The sequence below is a fragment of the Choristoneura fumiferana genome, chromosome 13 (genome assembly GCF_025370935.1).
Source record: "Choristoneura fumiferana chromosome 13, NRCan_CFum_1, whole genome shotgun sequence".
NCBI lineage: Eukaryota > Metazoa > Arthropoda > Insecta > Lepidoptera > Tortricidae > Choristoneura > Choristoneura fumiferana.
Genome location: NC_133484.1, coordinates 12,901,327 through 12,925,245, shown reverse-complemented (window position 1 = coordinate 12,925,245; position 23,919 = coordinate 12,901,327). Strand labels below are relative to the sequence as shown.

Genomic DNA, 23,919 nt, shown 5'->3' with positions numbered 1-23,919 from the left:
ATGTTTTAAGTAAAGTTCAGTAATTATTTAAATAAAATATACCGGCAAAAAACGTTTTATCAAAAATAATGTGGATTTTCATTAGTGAAAGATTTTTTTAAATCGGTTTGGTAATTTAAATTTTACCCATACAAACAAACTGATTTGTCTCATTTATTTTAAGAAAAATGTTTTTTTTTTTGCTGGTTGTACGTACTTTCATTGTCACTCAATCTTTATAATGCATACCAAATTTCAATGATGGAATAGATGAAATTTCACTTCGAGATCTGACGAAAATATATTTTCAAACAAATATTGCAAGTTAATTAAACGCTTGTCGTAAAACGTTACTCGCACGCAACAGTTCTCATAACGAACAACACGGCAATACGATTCCATATCGCTTATGACCGGTTAAAAAGGCTCTAAGCTAATTATCAGACTCAATTACAAACTATAATTAAGTTAAACAAACAAAACAATATTAGCTGGTACCCAGTAATGAAAACATGTTGTTTTTAAAGCAGGTTATTAAGCATCATATGAATTACGATCGGATGCATTATACAACAATAATAAATGTTCTGAAATAATACGATGCGAGCCATTACCGAAAGCACGTAAAATCCATTTGGCATTTTCATTTCAATTTTATTTAATTAAGGCTTATATTGCGGGGCTTCATATTGACTAGTGATTTTCAAATTTTAATTAAAACAAGACTGGTCTTGCGTTAATGGATGCTGTGTAATGAGTTGCCTTGTTAAATGTACAACTTGACGCAATATTAACAGCACATCAAAGTAAAACCGGAATATTTTAAAATAATATTATAAATATAAGAAAAAGAAAATACTAAGTAAGTTAGTAAGTACACATACTTGTATTAAACTAGAGGTTACAAAACCTATAAAATCTAATTTTAATTATTTTTTTCAGAAAAAGTAGGATGATAGGTATTCTAACCCCACCGTGCTAGAAAAAATATATGTAATTTTCCCATTGATATCGGTAAGCCAAAGCGACTAAAAACAAAAGAAAAGTTAAATTTCCAAATTACAGAATGACTAAAACCAAAAAGTAGTTCTTGGAAAATTATACAGGTACGTACGTTTTTATTCCAAAAATATTACCGGTCAAGAATAAAAGGCGTATTATAAAATTAACTATTAGGTACCCTTTATCATAGACAAGGATGTTTATATTTAAATAACTCAAATTTGTATGGCGATCCCTCGTCGTATCGTATTAAAATATAATGTGTCTGCTGTGTTAAAAAACATAGTTGTGTTAAATACTTGTGACGTAAGTCATTTAAATAAAATTTTGAATTTCTTTTGAAATAATTATATCGAGCTTCTTGCCGGACTCTTCTCAACAGAGGTTTTACCGAATCCATTTATAAATGCTTGTTATGACGTAAATTTTATTAAAATATTTTTGTCTTTGACTTTGATTTTGGATCTACTTCACTTCGTCATATAACTATGAAGTGAGTACCGTTAGTTGGATTCCACATGTCCCACTCCATTTAGTTTAGGTTCTATGAAAACACACCTTAACAATATTTTGGGTAAACCCATACAGAGACTAGAAAAGTCCTAGGACGAAAACAGGATACCCCGTAGACCAGCGTACGCAATGTAAACAATGCGATGAGGTCACCGGCGCCTGATTGGAAATCCGATTAGAAGTCAATGCGAGTAATCGATACGTGACCGATAGATCGATACGATCTAGAGATAGATCTCGCCTACCGCAGACTAGATCGTCGTAATCAGAAAACGGATGAGTGCACGCGTATGCAGGGTTTACTAATGTTTCGGCGAAAAACGTTTGGCAACCTGATTCATTTCGCAACTTTGCATTTCCCAACTGCTTAATATTTCTGAAACTATAAATATTTGAGGATTTTTATAAAACTAACCTAACCTAAAGCGTTCTACACGATGACCCTGAAATAAATCCTGAAATATTTACAGTTTTAGAGTTTGCAGAATGAAAAGTTGCGAAATGAAACAGGTTACCAAACCTTAGTTGCGAAATTAACGGATACCATATGCAGTTATACTTTCGTAGTAATTCCGGTTGACAATGCTTGACAGTGCTAATTATGTATTAAGTGTGACATAATTAACGTCAGCATATGGATGTCACATCGTCGGATGATGTTTAGTTAAAAAAAATACAATTATTATGTCAACTTACAATCATGCGGATAAAGCCCGTTTGCGTTTGATCAATCACACTCAATGGTAAGCGAAGATTGGTCTAAAGGTATGATTTCGATGTCGGTGACCGCGACTTGCGACTGCGACTGGATCGCACGATGACTATGTCGCTAACATCGGAATGCTACTTTAAGAGGAGCATGTTTTTATAGTAAATAGTTCCGATAGTGAGATTTAGTGTCGCACAATTTAAACTATTTTTCATTTTCTGTTTTACTCTTGAATTTTGAGTTGTTCGGTAAATAATGTGGCCGATTTACTAAGGATAATCTTAAATTTAAAATTCAAATTCATTCATGTTCTGATACTAAATTAAATTTCAAAATTTGGACGGCAAATAAATTTCACTTACAATTTTATCAAATGAGGTCCAAAGCCCTTCGCTATATTTATAGCTTAGTTTATCATTTCACATCAAACAGTAACGAATCCGGACAGGATGTCCCAGAACAATTAAATAACCCGGCATTACGCCGCAGACATGGTATGCTTTAATTCCGTGTAAATCCATTCGATAATGACTCATCGATTTATTGGCATGCAGCCGAGCAATCGAGTAGAATCGAGTAAAAAAGTTGTTAGTATTCACAGTCTATAGTAAGGTAGGTTTCATGATTGACAAGACATTAGGCATTGCGGGCTTGTGGCACTTCTCATGCAGACCACCTTGACATGTCATGTCGTGTAGTTGTTGGGAATAATGATTAATGATTGTGTGTATTTGCTGTGCGGAGGTTAGGTTTTATGTGTGAAAATTCAGGTACGGAATTAAAAAAAATGTAGACTTGGGCTGGCTGAGGGCTGGCTTTATGATTATTGCCTTACTAGTTATCAAGTCTAGTTACAATTTTGAAAGGCTGTTTTCGAAATTCTTAATTAATGATTTAATTATAAATTCCAGCGTACGAAAAAATATTTTATTCAAGGATAATTCCAGTGTAGCTGGAATTCAAACTCCGTAAGTTACTACAAAAACGAGAAATTACAACTATGTACTTACAACTTACGCAGCTATGAACCGGCTAGAGCTTTCAGAAGTAGGTATCGAGTAATGACTGATCTCATTATTCTCATACATGTAACAGTTTGCTAGAAATTCATGTAGAAATTTAGAAAGGAAAAGAAATTCAAAAATAAAATACACATAAACAATGGAAACCACTTTCTTTGTATAATCAATAGGGAATACTGCAATTTTCTGCCGTCAGAGTGCAGCACTAGCACAGAACCGTAAACAGTTTTTTGAGTATCTTAAATGCCATAATATCATATTATTTCAATTATTTTTTTGGTTTGGCAACTATTTTGTTACCAATAAATATATCATCATTTCTATATGTACCTACTAATACTATTTGGTCATGATCTGTCATGGCGACAAAATATAAAGAGAACTGAGAAGTTGTCATGGCGGTTTGCGCTAGTGTCGCCCCCTGCGCAGAGCTTTGCCTAATATGCCCTATTAATAAGTTATTCATACTCGTAAAGTTCGTGTTTATGCTGGATCTAGGCGACATAAAATGACTTTTAATGCTCTAGTGCATAAAATAAAATCTTCATCTAAGACTCAGGTAATCAGGTCTCAACAGCCACAAACAAAAAAGTTTCAATATTTTTTTTAGTTATTTTTATTTTTTGTAAAACTAAAAATCAATCAAAATAAATCAATACCTAAAACTAAAAAATTATAATTATATAGCAGTGCATGGAAAATAAAAGGTATGTACCTAGTAAGTTAGTAAATTGTTTCCACTGTTGCTATTTAATTTCCTCTCAATCAAAAAAAAGCAGAGTGTAAAACTTGAGCATTAAACCCATTTTCCCCTCGAAATATCTATCCACCCTCGTACCGTCTCGGGTGGCTACATGAAGGCCTCGGGTAAAATGGCTCGTTTTATGCCCCTGTTGCACAATCTACTATTTCACTTCTCATGGTCGTAAAGTTCGTGTTTGTAGTGGATTTAGGCGACATAAAATGACTTTTTATGCTCTAGTGCATAAAATAAAATCTTCGTCTAAGACCAAGGCAATCAGGCCATAGCAAACAGCCACAAACACAAAAATTTGTATATATTTTTTTAATAATTTTTAATCTCTATAAAACTAAAAAAAAAAACAATTAAATAAATCAAAATTAATCAAGGAAAGTAAATATTTATAATTATTTGGCAATGCATGAAAAATAAAAGGTACCTAGTAAGTGAACAATTGTTTCCACAGTTAATACTAGTTAATTTCCTCGCAATCGAAGTGAAGAGCAGTATAAAACTCGAGCATTAAACCCATTTTACCCGAGGCGTTCATATAGCCACCCGAGCCGGTATAGCGAGGGTGGATAGACACGTCGAGGGTGGATAGACTCGTTCTATGCTCTTGTTGTACAATCTACAATTGTCATATAAAAGACCCTGACATCAGGGTAGTTATTTTTACTTACTTTAATTCTATTATTATTATTGATTATAATTACGTCACTGGTAAAAGTAAGCAAATGCATGACTATGAAGCTTTTGTAATGTATCTACTTAGTTGTATTGACGTGCTAAAATCTAATGTTGATTACTGTAAATAAGAACAATTAAAATATGAATAGATTTTGAGCCGGTTTTATGAATAGGCAAGTAAGTAATAAAATGAAAAAAAAAATGCGTCACCTCAAATAAGCGGGTGGTACTTGTTACAATATCCTGTGTTTAAATTTAATAGGTAAACTAACCATGCATGTTCAACGTCAAAAATTCGATAACCTGCTTAACTCTTGTTAATACGGGTGAGAATCGTAGCTAATCTATTTTCGACAGCTGCAAATTTACTGTTGTCGGAGGCCATAGTGACGTGAACTGTAATTTATCGTCATCTTTGCGAAGGCATAGCGTAAATCATGCATTTATGACAGACACACGGACAGCTTTGTCTACCTCCGATCTCTATGCGGTCTTTGTTGCACCATAAACAAGTAATTTTACCTTTGTTCAATACTTAGTACCTTTTTTGGTAATGAAAGGCTTTTGTTTGACACCTGAGGTTATGGACAATGAATTGCCCGAATTCGCCAAATTTGCAAAAAGTGGAGCAAAAGCGGTCTTTTCACAGTGCACCGCATTTAGTTTAAAAATTTGCTTGTTACTTATTCGGTTGGCTTATGATTTCTAAAAAGTCCTGGTTGGTCCTTTCCTGATCTAGTTAGGTTTGTTTATAATGTTAGTTAGGAAAGCGAGGTACGGTGTCCGAAGCAGGCCTCTCGCAAGGTCGACAGACGATCTGATAACACACACAGGAAGCCAATGGGCGCGGGTAGCACCAAACCAATCGCCATAGAGAACCTTGAAGAAAGCTATGGCCAGCCCAGCTGACTTTAATTTGGGACCCACTTAAGATCGAATATCTGTCATTTTGTATGACAATTCAAAGGATTTTTTGATGAAATGGGTCCCAAATTAACGCTCGTGACCGTACTGAGACGTATTTGCATAATAAAGGGAAAGTATTACACGTGTCTTAATAATGTGTACTCGAGACTGTCTAGAGGTTCGCTTATCCTAGTAATAAAATGCGAAAGTTCAGGTATGTGTGACTGTGTGCGTTTATTGGGTACTCTTTTACGCTAAAACGGCCACTCGTATTTGGAGGAAATTTGGCAAGTAGAACTTTTTTCGATATTCCTACGTGATCAGGACGTTAACTTATGAATACCAAGTAGTCTTCAAGAATTCCCACAGAGACAGCTAAAATTCCGGAATTTCAATTGAACTGTCAGACTTTATGGTTCACGCGAGCAAAACTGTCGGTTGTAGCAACCTCAGGCGCCATCTAGTTATCAATAAGAGAAACAACTACATTATACATCGCACTATCGAAGTTTCTCAATTCGGATGCATATATTTTAATATGCACATCAGATATTTCTTCCTGCGTACTTACAGCCCAGATCCCTGTACTACAATTAATACAATTGTAATGTAATACAATTCACTCTCAGTAAAATGTTACTATTTTGTCGAATTTTGTTTGTTTTGTTTTGTTTTGTCGCTTGTAACTTTTGTGGTAGGTACATACAATGCATCTATCATGAGGTCCCACATGAGAACTTTCTATTGTGCTGTGGCCTATCCACACAAGGTACAGCCCACCGCTAAAATTATCCAAAACATGACTCACTTTAAAGCCCCTTAGCCATGCTCTAGCATGCTACAATACCTAGCAAATAAAGCATAGTTAAAGTTAAAGACTTAATTAGCTGCCCAGCGGGGCACCGGCTGTCCGCTGCCTTTATCTTATCGGCGCGTGCACGATCCGGGCATGGCTGCGCGGGAGTTGATAAATCGCGTAAGGCATAAATCTGAAAATCGGGAGGTAGTGATTTGTCTGTGGAACAGTTTGAAGGAAATGAGGATGTGGCAAAGAATCTGAGTACTCTCGGAGCTCAAAGTACTCTTCGTTGTTATACTACGAGTACGGACTATAGAACTAACACAATGGGTTTTTTCTTCCAAAAGCAACGTCTTATTGACGGTCATGTTTTACAGACTTTCAAAGTTTTTTATTAAATAATGGTACTGGTCAGTGAAATACAATACTATTTTTTGCATCACAATTTTTGCAATAACAGTAGATTTATTTTATGACATTTAAGTAAAAGCTTGTTTTAAATTGCACTCGTAGTTCTATGATATAAAAATTAATCTGTTAGTGTGGCGTGATTATTAGTTTAGACTCCACAGTCATTACTCGCGCAGCAGTCTACAGACCTGGTACTAAACCAGATTTATAAACACACAGCATGTGACATTTATGTTTATGACATTTATTGTTTATTTATCATAAAGCCTACCGCGCGTATCGGAACGGGATTGTCTGGGTGGCGGGTTCGAATCCCGACTAATTAAGATAACTCAATATGTCCGCTGCAAAATATGGTCGCGCAAGCGCAAGACAAATAGTTTTGTGCGCAAGATTTTACGCCGTAGCAAATTGTCGCTCTATCGGGGGCTTATTCATTGAATCAAGGCTTATGCTCGGTGAAATACCGTTTACTAAGAAAGGGAAGACACATATACATTATAGTAGTTTAACTGGTTTTCTGTTAGCGTAAATTACTTATTGGTAACTTACGTTGGCATCAATGTGTGCTCTTTACGTAAAATATACTCGATTACTACTACACTAGTACTTACTAGCGGTGCCAATATATAATCTAATGTACCGTACCTCAAAATGTGAGGACTACAAGATTCCCTACAATGAAATACTTGAGAATAGGTCAAAGATGGCAGTAATAGCTAAGTAGGAATTGTGAACCTTGCCGAACAAGCTAACTATTATATATATATTTTGAATGAAGGAAAATACATTAAAGATGAAGATGAAGAAGATTTGATGAGCAATTTTGACATTTGACAGTTGTAATGAAAATGTTGATGAAAACGTGGGTAGTTGTGTGCCGGTGTCAGTTTCGTCGGGTAGTCGCGCGAGCAGAGCGGCAGCGCGCAGTGCGCGTGTTTCAGCAGCCGCTGAGTGGCGTTGCTCCGGAGAGAAGGGCTACGGATTAGCCCGAAACATGTCGAGCTAAACTCGATTTAAGACGTGAGTTATCCGGGTCAATATATTTAGTACTTATAAGATTTGATGAAATTATTTTAGAAATATGTAGGTACTAGCATCGACTGATAAAATCCGGTCCACAACTTTTGTTCATTCAACTACTACAGCGCTTATTTTAATAAGTAGGTCACCTTGTCCAGATATTTTCTCGTCGACCATTTTTTTATCATCTTTCTCACTTCAAAATACTCACCCAGTACTCAATACTTTGCGTACCAACTGCAAGAGACAGCTGCGTTAAAAAAAAGATTTATTTTTTAGGGTTCCGTGCCTACCTCAGTCGGCAAAAACGGAACGTTGTTAAAACCCTTTCTTTCAGGAAGGTATTACTCGCGTGTAATATAATCGCGTGTATAGGATAACCCTTCGACAATTATTATTATTATGGTCAGTCTTAGTGTCAGTAGCCAAATGTTCCAAAGTGTCCCCAGAACTTAAATAAAAATGGGTTACACGAATACATCTAATTAAAGTAAAGGCTTAGTGACAAACCCGATATCTGCAGCATCGTCACGACACCAGGCTCCTAATAAAGTGAACAATCTCACGTTGCTAATTAGACCGTTCATTATAAGCCTTTCATGGGAGCCTTAATTTTCAGTAAAACTGTCTGGCGGGGCCTTTATTTTTGAGCGGGTTCGGTTACGGCCGTTTTGGTTGGTTTATCGTTTAATATGATGCAGGTTCGGTTTCACTTTGGACGTGGGACGTCAGTGATTTGTGGCACTTTATGGTTGTCCAGCGATAGTTTGTCTTTTGTTTCTGTTACTAAAAAGCTAAAATGCTAGTAGCTTAGTTGCACCTGTTAAATGCTTGTCATGTAAGTCATTAACAGGGTTCCTAAAATGCGAGCCAAATTCATTGCAGTGTTGTCATAATTGTCATACATCATTTCAATCGATTTTGCTTGCATTTTACGATTCCTCGTCATTCAAGACAGACTCGTTAGGCTTTACGAGTTAACGAGTAATAGTCTTCAAAACTTATTTACTATTGTGTATTTGTACGAAACCCAAAAAAAAAACTGCAAAGGTGTTTTTTTTTGCATAGTATCTATTATTACTTTATAGATTAGATTAGATTAATTTATTTTGTATTGAATCGATTTCAACATCGTTACTGTGTCAAAAACTACATATTTTCCGCCAACCTATTAAAAAACCGGCCAAGAGCGTGTCGGACACGCCCGAAATAGGGTTCCGTAGCCACTACGAAAAAATTAAGTAATATTTTTCTAAGGATTTCTTATTTTATACGGAATCTTCCAAGTTTAGGTATATTTTATACCTTAGGCTGCTAATTTTACTCATAAACTACTAATAATTCTCAAGCAAACTTAGCCGTTATAGTTTTCCTTGAAAGTTTGATATACTTACTACCATCCTAATCTTTTTAAATTTTTTCCAACCACCGGTTTAGATTTATGAAGGGGGGAGGGGACGCTCGATTTTAATGATAATTTGCACTTTAAAGTTGAATATTTCGCAAACAAATCAGTAAATCGAAAAATCGTCTTAGTAAAGCCCTAATTGTTTTAAAAGACCTATCCAACGATACTTCACACTATAGGGTTGGATGAGAATAAAAAAATCACCCTCACATTTTTTTTTTTTTTTAAAAAAAAAAATATTGTACCATTTCATCGGCATAGTTTATTTATATATCTGTGCAAAATTACAGCTTTCTACCATTGATAGTCCCTGAGCAAAGCCGCGGACGGAGAGACAGACAGACAGACAGACATGGCGAAACTATAAGGGTTCCGTTTTTGCCATTTTGGCTCCGGAACCCTAAAAAGGGACGCCATTCAGAAAGCTAAGCTAGTAACGCACCATACAACAGTATACAGGCATGATTTATACCATAATCGGGTCCGTAGAATCCTAATTCAGCCCAAAACCTACTTACCACTAAATCTATCCTAGCACATGTGCCATAACTCACCACCTTATGACAAATTTTAACCCAAAGGGACCAGTGCTGCCGCTCGGGCAAATAGGTAAATAATGGCAGTCCCTCAGCAGGTGGACCAAGTCATTACTCTTGCGGTAATCCACGGTATACACCAAGATTTATGAGAGACAAAGACGGACACTGAAACGCTTCCTAAGAATGTTACTGGTCTTAATCTAGTACGGCGATGAAACAGCTTTTGCAACACTTGACAACTACAACTTTATCCACGCATTAACACCATCCACAATCCATATTTCACTGGTAAGTGGGAGAGTTCTGTTAAAATCTTAAAATGATAATGTCAAGTATAAAACTCGAATAGTCAAGTTCTTTTCGTGTTTTTTCTCTTGTAAATAAATAAATATATCGGAAAATAGAAGTCCTTCGACTTAATAACGTTGAAAATGTTTCGACACTAAGCTTTCAAGTACGTTTTTATATCTCTTCTTAAATAGTCGTTGCATTGCATTAAACTATCAGTATCACGTGACATATGCACATTTATTATAAACGACATCACAAAATTATTGACGCGTGTCAAAGTATCACAAAAATACTGAAGTGAATCATGTTCTGACTTCCGTTATAATATTGTCAATAATTAGTCTCACAACATATTGATAGCCTAATTCAGCGTCTCCCATTTGCCGGGTCGCGATCCGGTACCGGGCTATCAAAATAAAATACCGGGTCGCAACATTCCCGTCTTGTTTTAAAAATAATACCTAGTATGGACGGACGCAAAGTAAATATTTGTAAAAGTAAGTCGTAAAAGTATCAAGTGGGTCACGAAGGGGCAGTGTGAATTTTTATTTTTTTATTTTTATTCGAATAGATGGCAAACGAGCAAGTAGGTCTCCTGATGGTAAGAGATCACCACCGCCCATAAACATCTGCAACACCAGGGGTATTGCAGACGCGTTGCCAACCTAGAGGTCTTAGATGGGATACCTCACGTGCCAGTAATTTCACCGGCTGTCTTACTCTCCACGCCGAAACACAACAGTGCAAGCACTGCTGCTTCACGGCAGGATTAGCGAGCAAGATGGTGGTAGCAATCCGGGCGGACCTTATTACCGGGCCATGGCAGAATAATGTTTGGGAAACACTGGTCTAATCCACATCATTCTTAACAATTCGTCGTCGTCGTTGAGCGTTTTATAGGTACTCTCTAAAAACAATCTTGCTCATTCTTCTACATTTTTGCTATCTTCTAATCTTTCAACCAAATCAGACATTTCTACTTCTTACAGTAGTAGTAGTAGACAACGTATTGAATTTGCACTAAAAAGAGCCTAACTAACCTAGCTGTACTAAAGTTCAGACGAAGCTCATCTCAAATACGAGCATAATATGTACATTTTTCACGCGATGAATAAAGTCGAAACTAGCGTAGCTGGGAATCGAACCTCACATCCCGTGGCGAGCTAGCATGCAAACTTCCTGTTTGGCACGACACCGTGGCTACTCTTGACAATACCAACGCTGCGTTATTCTGGAAAACGTAGGCAAGGCATGTAGGAAGTTGCTTAAAATGCTCTTGGTGTACAAACAACAGATTTATCATGTTCATGCCCACGCTACTAACAGTTTTTTTTAAATAGACTTAGTACGAAATCGGTATATTTTGTGTCAGTGTAAAAATATTAAATATATTGACCCGGATAACTCACGTCTTAAATCGAGTTTAGCTCGACATGTTTCGGGCTAATCCGTAGCCCTTCGTCTTCGGAGCAACGCGACTCAGCGGCTGCTGCAACACGCGCATTGCGCGCCGCTGCTCTGCTCGCGCGACTACCCGACGAAACTGACACCGGCACACAACTACCCACGTTTTCATCAACATTTTCATTACATCTGTCAAATGAAGTGTAAAAATATTTTAATAATAATAGGTATAGTATTTCTTAGCCCATGTTGGTTTCCAAAACAAGATTAGTTGAAGTTGATATGACTCCTAAAATTTTGTTCAACAAAAATAATGTAAATAATTTTCTACTAGCTTGAAGTCGGTGCCTCAGCACGAGCCAGCAGGAGTGTAACTATAGTCGTTTACCTCACCTTCGTAGGTGTGTACTATATATTGGGCTTCAATCACTCCTGGTGGTTCGCGCTGGGGCACCGACTTCAAGCTAGTAGAAAATTATTTTCAAGTTTTTTGTAGTCTGTTCTATTTTTATATTTTTTTTGTGAGTCGGTTTCACTTTTTTGTTATATATTATTACAATTACTTCGACGTCCATTCAGTAAGTCAGTGGCAGTGGCCACGAGTGGACTTTGCTTCACCACTATGTACAAAAGGGAGCATTTTGCTATGCACTCAGTTTTGATATTCAAGATTCTCAATTTGTAAAGAAGATTTATAGGTAAATTCAGTTTAGATATAAATGAAAGCAATTAGTGTTTACAGTAACAGAATTTTATTTATGCAGATCCATCTCGCACTATAGCCGATATTGTACAAAAATTATAATATCGCTTTTTGTTTATATACGTAAATAGGTAATATAATGATATTACACAACTTTTCACACAATTACAATCATGGAACACAAACATTTAAATCATTTCTACACTATCCCCTCAAGGTTTAAGTATTTCTCTTCGTTTATAGCTAATTTAATATTAATTATATTACATTACAATAAAATGAGCCTACCTAGTTACGTATGACAAATGCTTTGTTAAGGACAAATTTACGTATAACATTCGTGAGCACGTTTCAAATTAAATAAATGAAAGACAAATTGTTGACAACATACAATTTATGACTGCCGATGCACGCTTGGCTTTTGAAACAAATGAAATTCTGATATTTTAAACAAAAACGTTAGTACAAACTGTGATGTAAAAATTACATTTTCGAATAAAAAACGCGCATACTTTCCAACAATTGCAATTCAATATAAAACTAAAAGTTATTCAACTTGAGATTCAAAGCTATAAAGAACACTAAAATAAAAATAATTATAAATAAACAGTCTACAAATAGAAATATTTACATTTTGAATTAACGACAAGAAAACTTAGGAGAGGTTTCTTTCATAATTCGATGACCAAACAAGATGGCATCTACCAAAAACAATAGGACGATTATGCCTCATTCAAACTCATTAATCATACAGTAAAGGAACTTCTAGAGGTAATCAGATGAATCAATGATAGTTTACAAAATGAATTTGGCACTTCGAAGACACATAATAAAAAAAACCGAAAGAACCTCAACCTAACTTAACTCGACAACTAGATTAAAGAAGACAGTTTACGTATATGTTTATAGGAATCCAAAAATATTACAGCTAATGTATCTTAAAATAAATTACGTTATCCTTAATGTTAGTCAGCTATTCGTATACTGGGCACAACTAGACTTGATTCTTGTCATTTCTCTGACTACAGGGAAACTATTTCTCTAAGAATAAATTAAGCTATCGACTAATAAAATGGAATAATTTTTCATACTAAAGCTTTTGTAGTTACGTATTTAGGATCTCTGGCGTGACGATGTTACAAAACTTCGATGCGATCAGCTCGTGTTGCTCAAGATTTATTTCAAATGTTTATTAAATTTACCATAACCGCATTATAAGGAGGAACGATAGTATCAAATATCAAATTAAATTCTTCAGAAAACGCTACTAGTTTTTATGTTCATAACGTATATTTTGACACAAGACTCGAAAAGATCAGTATCTGTACTAGGATATCCTACTCAGTTGTATTTAAGACATCTAAAGTAGAAATTTTTGTTTCACATTAAAATTACGATAAACGTCGAGACAATTTCCTACACATTTTGCTTCTTTCGTCACTCCAGTATGTAATACACATTATATTACATAGTTTACAAGCTGAAACATATCACTGTATGTCTTAAAGTGTAATATGAACGTATACAGACGTTGTACATCAGATTTTAGCTTACGAATACCTACATGTAACTAGTGCTAATATATACATTAGAATATTAAATTTGTATTTTACTCCCATCATGTTTCAACAGTAAAGATTGATTTACCTAAGAAGAATTGAGATTTTGACGTCATGGCAAGTATGAAGTTGCGGGTGTATTCACGTGAATCTCACACTACTGTAAATAGGTATTCGTCAACGAATTCTTAAGACAATACACAAGAATAGTAACTATAAAGAGCAGTTGTTACCGATACGGCTCGAAGTTTGGCAGATAAAGTGCGATCTCGAGTGAGCGATAGGGGGGCGATTCGCATGATAAATAAAAACACAATTCCATTTGAAGCTGGAAGGTGCGGCGCGTCGGCCGTCCGTGTACCTCAGCAGGCGTTCGAGATTTATACACGGAGATGCGGAACAATATATCACGGAGTGGAACACGCGGGAACCAACCTAATCCTAGCATGGAGCAGCCACCGTGCTGATGCCACGCGATAGCAGATCGGCCGCCCGATACCGCCGCGCTGCTATATCTTCACCTACAGTTCACAACCTCGCGTCTACTTTCAATACGATACCAAAACCCCAAACCAAATAACGATAAAAGCTTAATTAAATATTAATAGATGCCACTATTTAAAATCGAATCCAAATTAACATAAAGTATTCATACATTAGAAGAGCTAAACGATAAATAAGCGGACACCAAACCGCGTATTTTTCATCCGAGCTTCATATAATTTATAGTCGACGATCATATCGCGACTGGTTCTTTTATTTGTGAAATAGTGATACGCGGAGTGTGCTCGGTAAGCGTTACTAACGGGAAATTTTGACAATAAATCTTCGGCAGTCGATTGCCTAAGCGTTCGTGTGGGTTGGCACAAAAATTTATTCGACAGTCGAGTTTGATATCTTGATCCCGCGGCGTCAATGTGTTGTGCCGAGTGAAACAAGCGAGCATGAGACACCTACGTTCGTGATGGTAACAAAAGCGTATAGTTAACTAAACATCTCTTTACAAGCTCAACTGGGCTACTACGAAACTCGAAACACGAAGCTCGTATCGTACCGTCCCTCTCGCTCTCGTAAAAAATAGTATAAGTGTCAGAGGGACCGCACGACACGAACCTCGAGTTTCGAGTTTCATCGTAGCCCTGCTGCTCCCTAGCACCTACCAAGCCACTGAAACGCTCTACGCGACGACCACCTGAAACAAAAACAAAAGCGAAATTAATAAAATGCCAATCATTCCAAACTAAAGCGCAATGCAAACGGTAAATATTGCGTAGAGCCGCAGCAAACGATATGAACATCGAAGCAGTGACAGGCAAAGTGCGTTCGAGAGATAAAATTTCGTCCCTTGCCGCGTATATCATCCACTTATCATGCAATTATGCGCAGATACAAATTGCATGAAGCAAGTAAATACAAAGGTCGTTTATCAACTCCAAGTGCATGGCTTATCTTGTGTGGGCGACGCAAAACGACAGGGCACGAAAACCTCGCCGTCCGATTGTTTGAAGGATTGATATACGATCGGTCGTCGAATTGTATCGTATCGCCCGCGTCGGTTACGCCCTAACCTCTCAATATGCAATGAAATTGTGAAACAAACGCGTAATATAAAAGTCTATCTATATGATTCACATTAAACCTTCTCATAAAGAAGGGCAAACTTAAAATGCAAATAATTCCGCACAAGCCCCATGGGCATGTTAAAACAAACCCGGCATTCTAACAGCTTTTCATTATTTATCGCTTAAGCTCACGGAGGCGTATTTTTTTAGTTAAAGTTAATTTCTAGCGTAATGCGAATTTGATAAAAGGCCGTATCTCTGGCAGGCAGGCTCCGTCGAGCCGGTGCTGAAATTAAGATGTAACATGATGCGAGAACGAGCAAGACCAAGAGATTTATTGCTATACCACTTTGCATATGCTGATTTACAAAGACGGCGTGCCCTCCGTCGAGCGGTCGCGTGTGTGATCGCGATACGTTTAGTGTGACAATTAATATATTAAAGTAATAATTTGCTTGTTTCAGATGGCGTGAAAATTTGCCACTGCACATTTGCATTTGGATGCGCTTTGACTACAGTGAAGTGGTTTTTCTGCAGAATACGATCATCGTTATGTTTAATTAATGTTTACGATTATATGATTGGTCTGCTACTGTACAATAAAAAAAAATTGGGGTTTTTATTATTCTATACGCATTGCTACTTTTGTAGCTTTTGTTTTGTTTTTATACCGACGACATAAAAAACAAAGTCGTGATTGCACATTTTTAAATTGTGGGCAAGTTAAGTATGTTAATTGATTAATTCAGGCGTTACTTTGCTGAGGTCTATATCATAAACTAAACTAATTTACCCTACTTCTTCACTAAAGCAAGGTTATTTTGCGCACTAAGTACTCGTACGAGAATTGTTTCTAAATTGATAAAAGTATTTAGTAACTAATACTCAACTGTTTCTATTATCAGTTATCTACTGCGTTAAGTAATAAAATAACGAGGCACAAACCATCGCGTAACGGTAAAAACTATAATTTAAAGTATCCAATAGTTGGCATAATATGCTATTTAATAATTGAAGTGATCCATGAAATAAATTAACTAAATTAAGGGAAAAAGTAAAGCACAGTATAAATAACTGAGTGGAGAGCCTTGGGGGAGGCCTATGTCCAGCAGTGGACGTCTTTCGGCTGACATGATGATGATGATGAGTATAAATAACTACGTTCACTTTTTTTGTCTAAAGCTCGAGAAATATTGTAGTCAAGTCACACCAAAACATTACAGGTAATAACATCTCTATATACATCTGCTGTTGCTGATTCGGTCTGTTCGCGAGGCTGCGACTGTCTGGCGATACGTAGTCAGCAGAAAGAAACATATAACAGCTAACGTACCTACCTAAGCTGTTTTCATATAGTAGATAAACTGAGAAATTGTTTTTACTATGCTGACTACATTTGTGTAGCACATGAGGCGAAAATTGATTTTTTTATTTTCATGATTTAAAAACCTTATAGAATATCAGAATTCACATTTAAATAATTGTGTGATATGTGAAATATTCTTTTTAACGTGTGGGTCGCGAACCCTTAGAGTAGAGGGTCGTACGGTTGCGAAGCTTCATCAATAAAAAAAAACCACTAAAGGTCATTCAGGTTCATCAAAGGTCACACAAATTAACAAAAATAAAAAGTCAATGGTGATTCACGTTAATTAACAATGTTGTTACAAATAACACTAATTGACCTAGCCCCAAACTAAGCAAAACTTGTACTATGGGTGCTAGACAACGGATATACATACATATATAGATAAATATATACTTAAATACATACAAACATCCAAGACTCTAGTAAAATAATAAGTTAAAATTTAACTGATAAAGGTAAGGAACCGCGAAAGGTGTAAGCGAAATAATTTTACATTAAAAGGGCGTCGCGTCTTTCCTACACGTTGATCTAATCCAGCGATTTTCAAACTTTTTCATAACGCGACCTCCCTTGGTTTAAAAAATATTTGGCGACCCCCTATTTACCTCTATTTACACCTACAATACAAATTATCACACGTCTATGATAGAAACATTATGAGTCAACACAATAAAGTAACTGCACCCCCCCTAAAGGGGCATCCACGGCCCCACATCAAAAAACACCGATCTAAACACTGAAATAAACACTTACAGTACTTTACTTTAAAAAATTAGGTCATACTGCTACCAATTCGTTTAACCGCACAGTTCCTATCACCATATATAACAACTGAACGTTCAAAAGAGTTGTTAATGCCCACGGACCTTATACCTACCGTCGATATTTCTTACCTAGACAAAGGAAGATCTAAGACTACTTTTAGAAAAAGTCAAAGCGGTACAAAGAGGCAAGACTCGGAGGAAAGTAATAAAGAAGAGGGACGCCGACCGAATAATTGATACGATTATGTGTTACCACTACCGAGCGAGCACGTACCAGATAGGGGTGGTGCAGACTGAGGGGCCATCCTACAGTGTACAGTCAATTTGATACCTAGGTCACGATAGAACCTTGTCATCATGACAGTTACGTCATAAATTATTTATGGTGATAAGATTCCGTGGTGGCCTAGGAATTAAGATTGGTTGACTGTACTGTAGTATTTATGTCTGAACGAACCCTATCTTCAGTAATTTACGTTGAAACTTAACTGTATTCCGCGAACAAGATGAGCTATAAATTTTTGTGTGAGTATTGAAATTGTTTTTTTAACATTATAGACCTTATCGTACCGTCTATCAGTTAGCCTATACGTAGATAAGGAGCTAAACACAGTACCTACCCTAAAAACTTTTTAATGTTGGCAAATGGGTTGCATACTGAGAGGGCATTCTTATGGGATGTTAAGTAGTAGGTATTTAACATTGCTGCTTATTTAGTTTAGTAAAGGGTGACAGAAACCGGAAGAAAATCCGTTATTCTAAAATATAAAAAAACGACTGCTTCAAAAACTACATATAAATAAAAACTAAAAAGGAAAATAAATAATAGATACACATACGCTCGAAAAACATATCCCTTTTTCGGGCAGCCGAGTAAAAAGGAGCTTTATCCCACTATCGTTGCACTTTCTGGCAACGGAGCATGTCAGCTTAAACTAATTTCCAATATCTAATGGCAGATGTGACGTGAGGTCAGCGGCCCGACCACCTAACCCAAGAGCCAGTATGGACACAGTATCAAGAACAATGGAGGAGCCCTTCGCACCGCTCCGTCAAGTGCGAACGCCCATAAATCGAGTAGGACGCGCAATTTGTTGAATTACAACATGCGCCAGCCAGCCACCGGCCCGGCGCGAAATTAGCTCCCACCGAGATAAATTGACGGCGGCCCGCTAAATAAATTATTTGGGAAAACCGAGAAAAAACGGGCGTCTTCCCTTGATAAGGGTTGCGAGCGCCGTGGAAATAATGAATATCGACCTAGCTTGCTGCGCACTTATTGTTGGGCCTGTATGCTGGCTCGTTATGGGAAAGTAAGCGCGTAATTAGGTTTGAGGATTCTTTTCAGGTTTTCGAGTTAGGACTCGTAGGTCTCCTAGGTTATCGAAGGGTTTCTAAATAATATTAATAACATTTCATGTTTTTTTTTTATTCAGGGAGCTTATTTTTTACTAGCTGTTGCTCTCGACTCCTCTGCGAAGAATTGGTTTATCGTTATCTCGTGGGAACTATGTAATTTTCCCGGATGAAAATTATCTATGTCCTTTACAGGGTTTCAAACGAAATAGATATATATTATATACCAAATTTTGTCTATATCGGTTCGACGGTTTCAGTGTGAAGAGGTGACAGACAGAGGTATTTACGTAGTTATAAATTTTATAATAAACACAAGAGTTAGAAAGTAAGTAACATAATCTATTGAAGGCTAGAGGCCAAAATGGCCACTGATTGAAGACTACACGACGTGACGACCTCGACATACACGTATTAAACGACTGGCTGGGCTGAAGTCTCCTCAAAATTGGGACGAATGCAGAAAATGGAGAAGGACAGCCTCGCAAATCGCAACGAGACACATCCATGTTAAATACAACCAAAAACTGAACCCGCAAAGAATTTGTACTGTTCGAAATGTCTAGGTTATAATATTTAGATCACACTGCTCTTAATAATCCTGACCGCAAACCACGTACAAAACTGTATTTCAAAAAACCGTTTTTACCACTAAGATTACTGAGATAACATTTCATTTCACTTGACCTAGCCATTTATTCCAGTAATTAACCGCACAATTATCACCTCATGCGTTATTCGTGCGATATTTTCCCACGCTCATAAAAACAGTAATTAGAAGTTAACGTTGGGCACAACACGTGGTTGACATTAACACGAATACGGCGCACGCACTTTCTTAAGCGACAAAAGAGTTGAAAATCTTATTATGATATTTTATGTCGGTGATAACGTTTATGTGTAGTTGTAGTGTGAAAACTTCCGCGGTTTTCACTTATTATTTCCATTGTATTCAAGATTCGTTCACGTGGTACAAGATGTTTAAAAAAAAAGGAATATTTCGGAAAATTTGGGATATTTTGATTGAACACACTGGTAGAGTTTCAACCGAATTTTTGATCCAAAGTGTAGTCACATCTTTATCGAAGTTAAAAAAGCAATATAAATATAAAATATAAGTCATTATAATACGATAAATGGGCTATGGCCCAAGCCCTCTTGTTCTGAGAGGAGGCTTGTGCCCAGCAGTGGGACGTATATAGGCTGGGATGGGATGGGGATACGATAAATAATTAAATAAATATTAAAACCCCTGCATTTTCAACCACGCGAGGCTGTGTTAACTTCTTACTAAATATTGAAGGTGATAAACGTCATCTAAAATCAATTTTAACAGTCCATAAAACTTCGAAGCATTATGGAACGACACGAGAATTTAAATCATTATCTTCCACCACAACAAAATGAATGTAGCCCTAACCGAAATGTGGTAAATATCCACGCGCTCAAAAGATTAAAATTTTCTTAAAATAAACACCAACATTTCCACGCGACATAATTCTTCTCGCGCTCAGCTCAAAAGGGTTGTAACACCCTTTCTTTCAGCGGGATTAATCTTATTTGTATGTATATTCGAGATTTAGTCGGCAATAAGAAAGACACATAGGTGGGCTTACGAGGGTCCGGAATGTCTCAGCCTCCCCCACAGACACGAAGATTTTATTACATTCGTTAACGCATATTAGATTAACGTGTTAATATTTTATTTGTCCATGCCTATTCTAATGAACGTCATAAAACTCGACCGCACAAGATGTTAATTTAAAAACTATAAAAATTAGATTGAGTCATTATGGTTAACGAGCGGTTGACGCATAATATTTTGACATTTATGGCAAGAAATGAAATTTTGTTTGATAAAGATACAAATAGGATAGTTATCACGTCATAAGTAAAGAAACAAATTTATGGTGCTTGTCAACCTAATAGACTAGTTTAAATCATCAGAAAAAATATTAATTTCTCTTGCTACTCGTAGATAGAAAGTTTTATAAAATCCGCAGACCAATTTGAGTACCTAGTTTGTTTGATTTCATTGCTTGCAATGGTACAATTATTCATTTTTCTTTTCAATTCGATCATCAACTCATAAAAAAAATCTTTATTTCTGTTTTTTTTATACATACCGCGTTGTGGCTTGCCGCAACATTCCCAATTTATACTATTCGATGTTTTTTTAATTATTATTTCTTCCTAACGTGTTATCTCTGTGTATCGAATATGTGTAAATAAATGTCTCTCTATTTCTCTCTCTCTTTCTCTGTCTCATACCGTCACTAAAATAATTACCTTAAAAGGTACTCGCGTAACTGGTTAGTTACTTTTGCAAAAGAATCTTCCAAATTCAAAGTTGACGATGATCTTTTGAAAATTCGATTCGAAAAAAATGATTCCGTTGCGGGATTCCATTTTTGAAGTCGTGTGGGGATGGTCCCACCCTACCTGCGAGTGGCCATCAATTCTCCCTTCCCCGCGAGTGACGCGGCATGCTTCAACGTACGTTATTATTTCGTTTACGTTGGTAATAAGATTCCTCGATATTATTTTGAATTTAGAAGATACATTGCATTTTTTTTTTCTTAAATGATTAAATCATTGATAGAGCATTATTGATCATTTATTAGTTTTAGGCTTTCCTAACTAATTACCAATTTTATTAATTTAAAGTTAAAATAAACGTTTGAAATCAGAAGCTTATTATGTGTTTCAATACAATTTGCTTACTGCTTAGTAGATGCGTAAGTATAAGTATAATAAAGGGTGTAAAGAAGGTTTTTTTTTTCATCCAATCCGCCCGGCCGGCCATTTATCAGGATTTTGCGACGGGAAAAGCTAAAATTTTGGACGCTTTAAGCTGAACGTAAATTTCACAAAACATGACGCGACCGGAAAAAACCTACCAAAAAGTTACTTCAAACATTTGCTTGCGTAACCTAAGTAGGACGGTTGAACGAATGAAACAAACGAATTCCGGAATCCAAATGAATGGAAATGTGTGAAAATTTAATTCTGATCCTATTTTGTTTAAACCCTTTTTTTCTGTGAACGGTCATGCTCTGTTTCCATGCGAGAAAGGTTTTACAGTTACAAATTTTATTTAAATAGTAATGAGTTGACTTGGAATCTACTGGATGAAACATAGGAGTTATGAAACATTTTTTACAAATAACAGCAAACAAGCAACTGGATTACCTGATGGTTAGTCGGCACCTAAACCTGTGGATACCCACAATACCAGAAAATTACCGATGAATTGCTAGCCTTTCTTATTAGCACGAAATGAGGGCTATCGTTTTTTGTCTCACTAGATGGCGCACTGTTGCGTGAGGTTTTTAAGTATGGCTTTCAAAGTCTGTTATTACGGGCATGAAAACAAAGTTTAGATTAAAATCATATTTAATACACCTTAAAACCGTACCATAAAAATATCGAGCATGCCACAGTGTTGCATAGTCCCCGTTTTGTTCGGAAAAAAGGGAGGACAAAGGTTTCCGAAAGGCAAAACTGTCTCAACACACAGACTTTCATTGCCCCGGAACGCATATTTGCTATAATTAATTTCACTTATTACAAAATATTCTCAATTTTTTTCTAATTAAAAATAAGCCCGCGTAGCTCACTCAAAAACTGAGATTTGACATTTCGGAGACCTCACGCTACACTAGCGACCCTAGTGGCGAATTCATTCGCGATAGCCCTCATTGACTGAATTCCCTAAAACAACTAAGCACCTAAGATGATGATTTTCTGGAACGTATAATATCTAAAGATGTATTGTGAGTCGAGTGGAAGAAGTATAGTGAAATCCGTTTATAGCTGTAGTCTCGTTTGCGATTGGCTCATTTAGTTTTAAACCAATCCCAAAAGTAACACAAATGTCCAAGTTGTCAACGATAGTAGCGCCAACAGAAGTCAGCCAGAAAAACCCTCATGCGCATGATCAGATCATAATGTATCTGTCGGCGGCCGATCGTAAAATCCGCCAAATCACGAAATTCCTAGGCATATCGTGAAATGGTGCCATTTCATTAATTGGCTAAGGGACATCCGCCATATCGTTTAAAACTCACCGTTTAACGATTTGCCTAGTGACGTTTAGGATGATCATGAAATTCCTAGGCATATCATGAAACGCCGCCATATCGGTTCTGGCACTTAGTCGGCCGCTGCCGCGGCACGCTCGTTTCGCTCGCTCGGCTCGTGCGTTGTGGTCATAATTCATTTTTCTTTTTTTCGGCATATCACGATGTGCCCGGTATAGAGCTAGGAATATCTACTAATGCGTTGCTCTAATCGATCTGCCGTATTATTTCTCAGGCATTGTCATATACCTGGCCAACTTTTAGGCATATCACGAAATGGCGATGCCTAGGAATTTTGTAATCGGGCGGATTTTACGATCGGCCGCCGACATATCAATATACAGGACATGACGATTCATGTCCTCAATATCTCGATCATATATTGTTAGACTCATAACAAACGCTTCCGTATTCCAAATCCAAAAGTACAATCAATCCTACTATTTATATCATCAGCGCCAATTATTGCCCTACCAATAACTCCCCACATAGTCATCAACACGCCTGAATTACACGGAAGTTTTACAGCCATTTGTCCTACATTGAACTCTCACACAGTAGATTAATTTTATTTTCGGGCAACACTTTGGATGCGCGCGCGCGCTTTTTAACCGACTTCAAAAAAGGAGGAGGTTCTATGTTCCGTTTTTTTTTTTAATGTATGTTCACCGATTACTCAGTCAATTGTGGACCGATTTTCAAAACTAAGCAACTAAGTCGTATTTGGGCTTAATGGAATCGTTGTGAGATGTACTTTGGCTACGAATCACTAAAAAGTGAGAAATAAAGAATTTTTTTACCAAAAAAGTAAAACCGACTCCAAAAGAAGGAGTGACTACCTCTTTTACATACTATGGGTTTCAATCCCTCCTGCTGGGTCGTGCTGAGTCACCGACTTCGAGCTAGTACGTACCTAGAAAAATATTTTTAAGGGTTTTGTAGTCGGTTCCGTTTTTTGTTATTTTGTTTATTTTTTTGGAGTCGGTTTTTCTTTTTTTGTTAAAAAAATTCTTTTTTTAGCTAAGTATTCGTGTTAGCGCGGTTTTGTCAAAGCGGATTAGACTGCAAAACAGTTTTCTTTTTAAT

At 36.7% G+C, this 23,919-nt stretch overlaps 1 protein-coding gene across 2 annotated transcripts in view; it reads right to left on the bottom strand.

Moving 5' to 3' along the window:
* Nucleotides 1–12,171: 12,171 nt before the first annotated feature.
* LOC141434086 (homeotic protein ultrabithorax) overlaps nt 12,172–23,919 on the bottom strand; it is a 152,575-nt gene continuing 140,827 nt past the window's right edge. For both annotated transcript variants that reach the window (XM_074096371.1, XM_074096372.1), the window contains one exon: nt 12,172–14,892. The gene's annotated coding sequence lies outside the window, so the exon portion shown is untranslated. The remainder of the gene's footprint in view (nt 14,893–23,919) is intronic.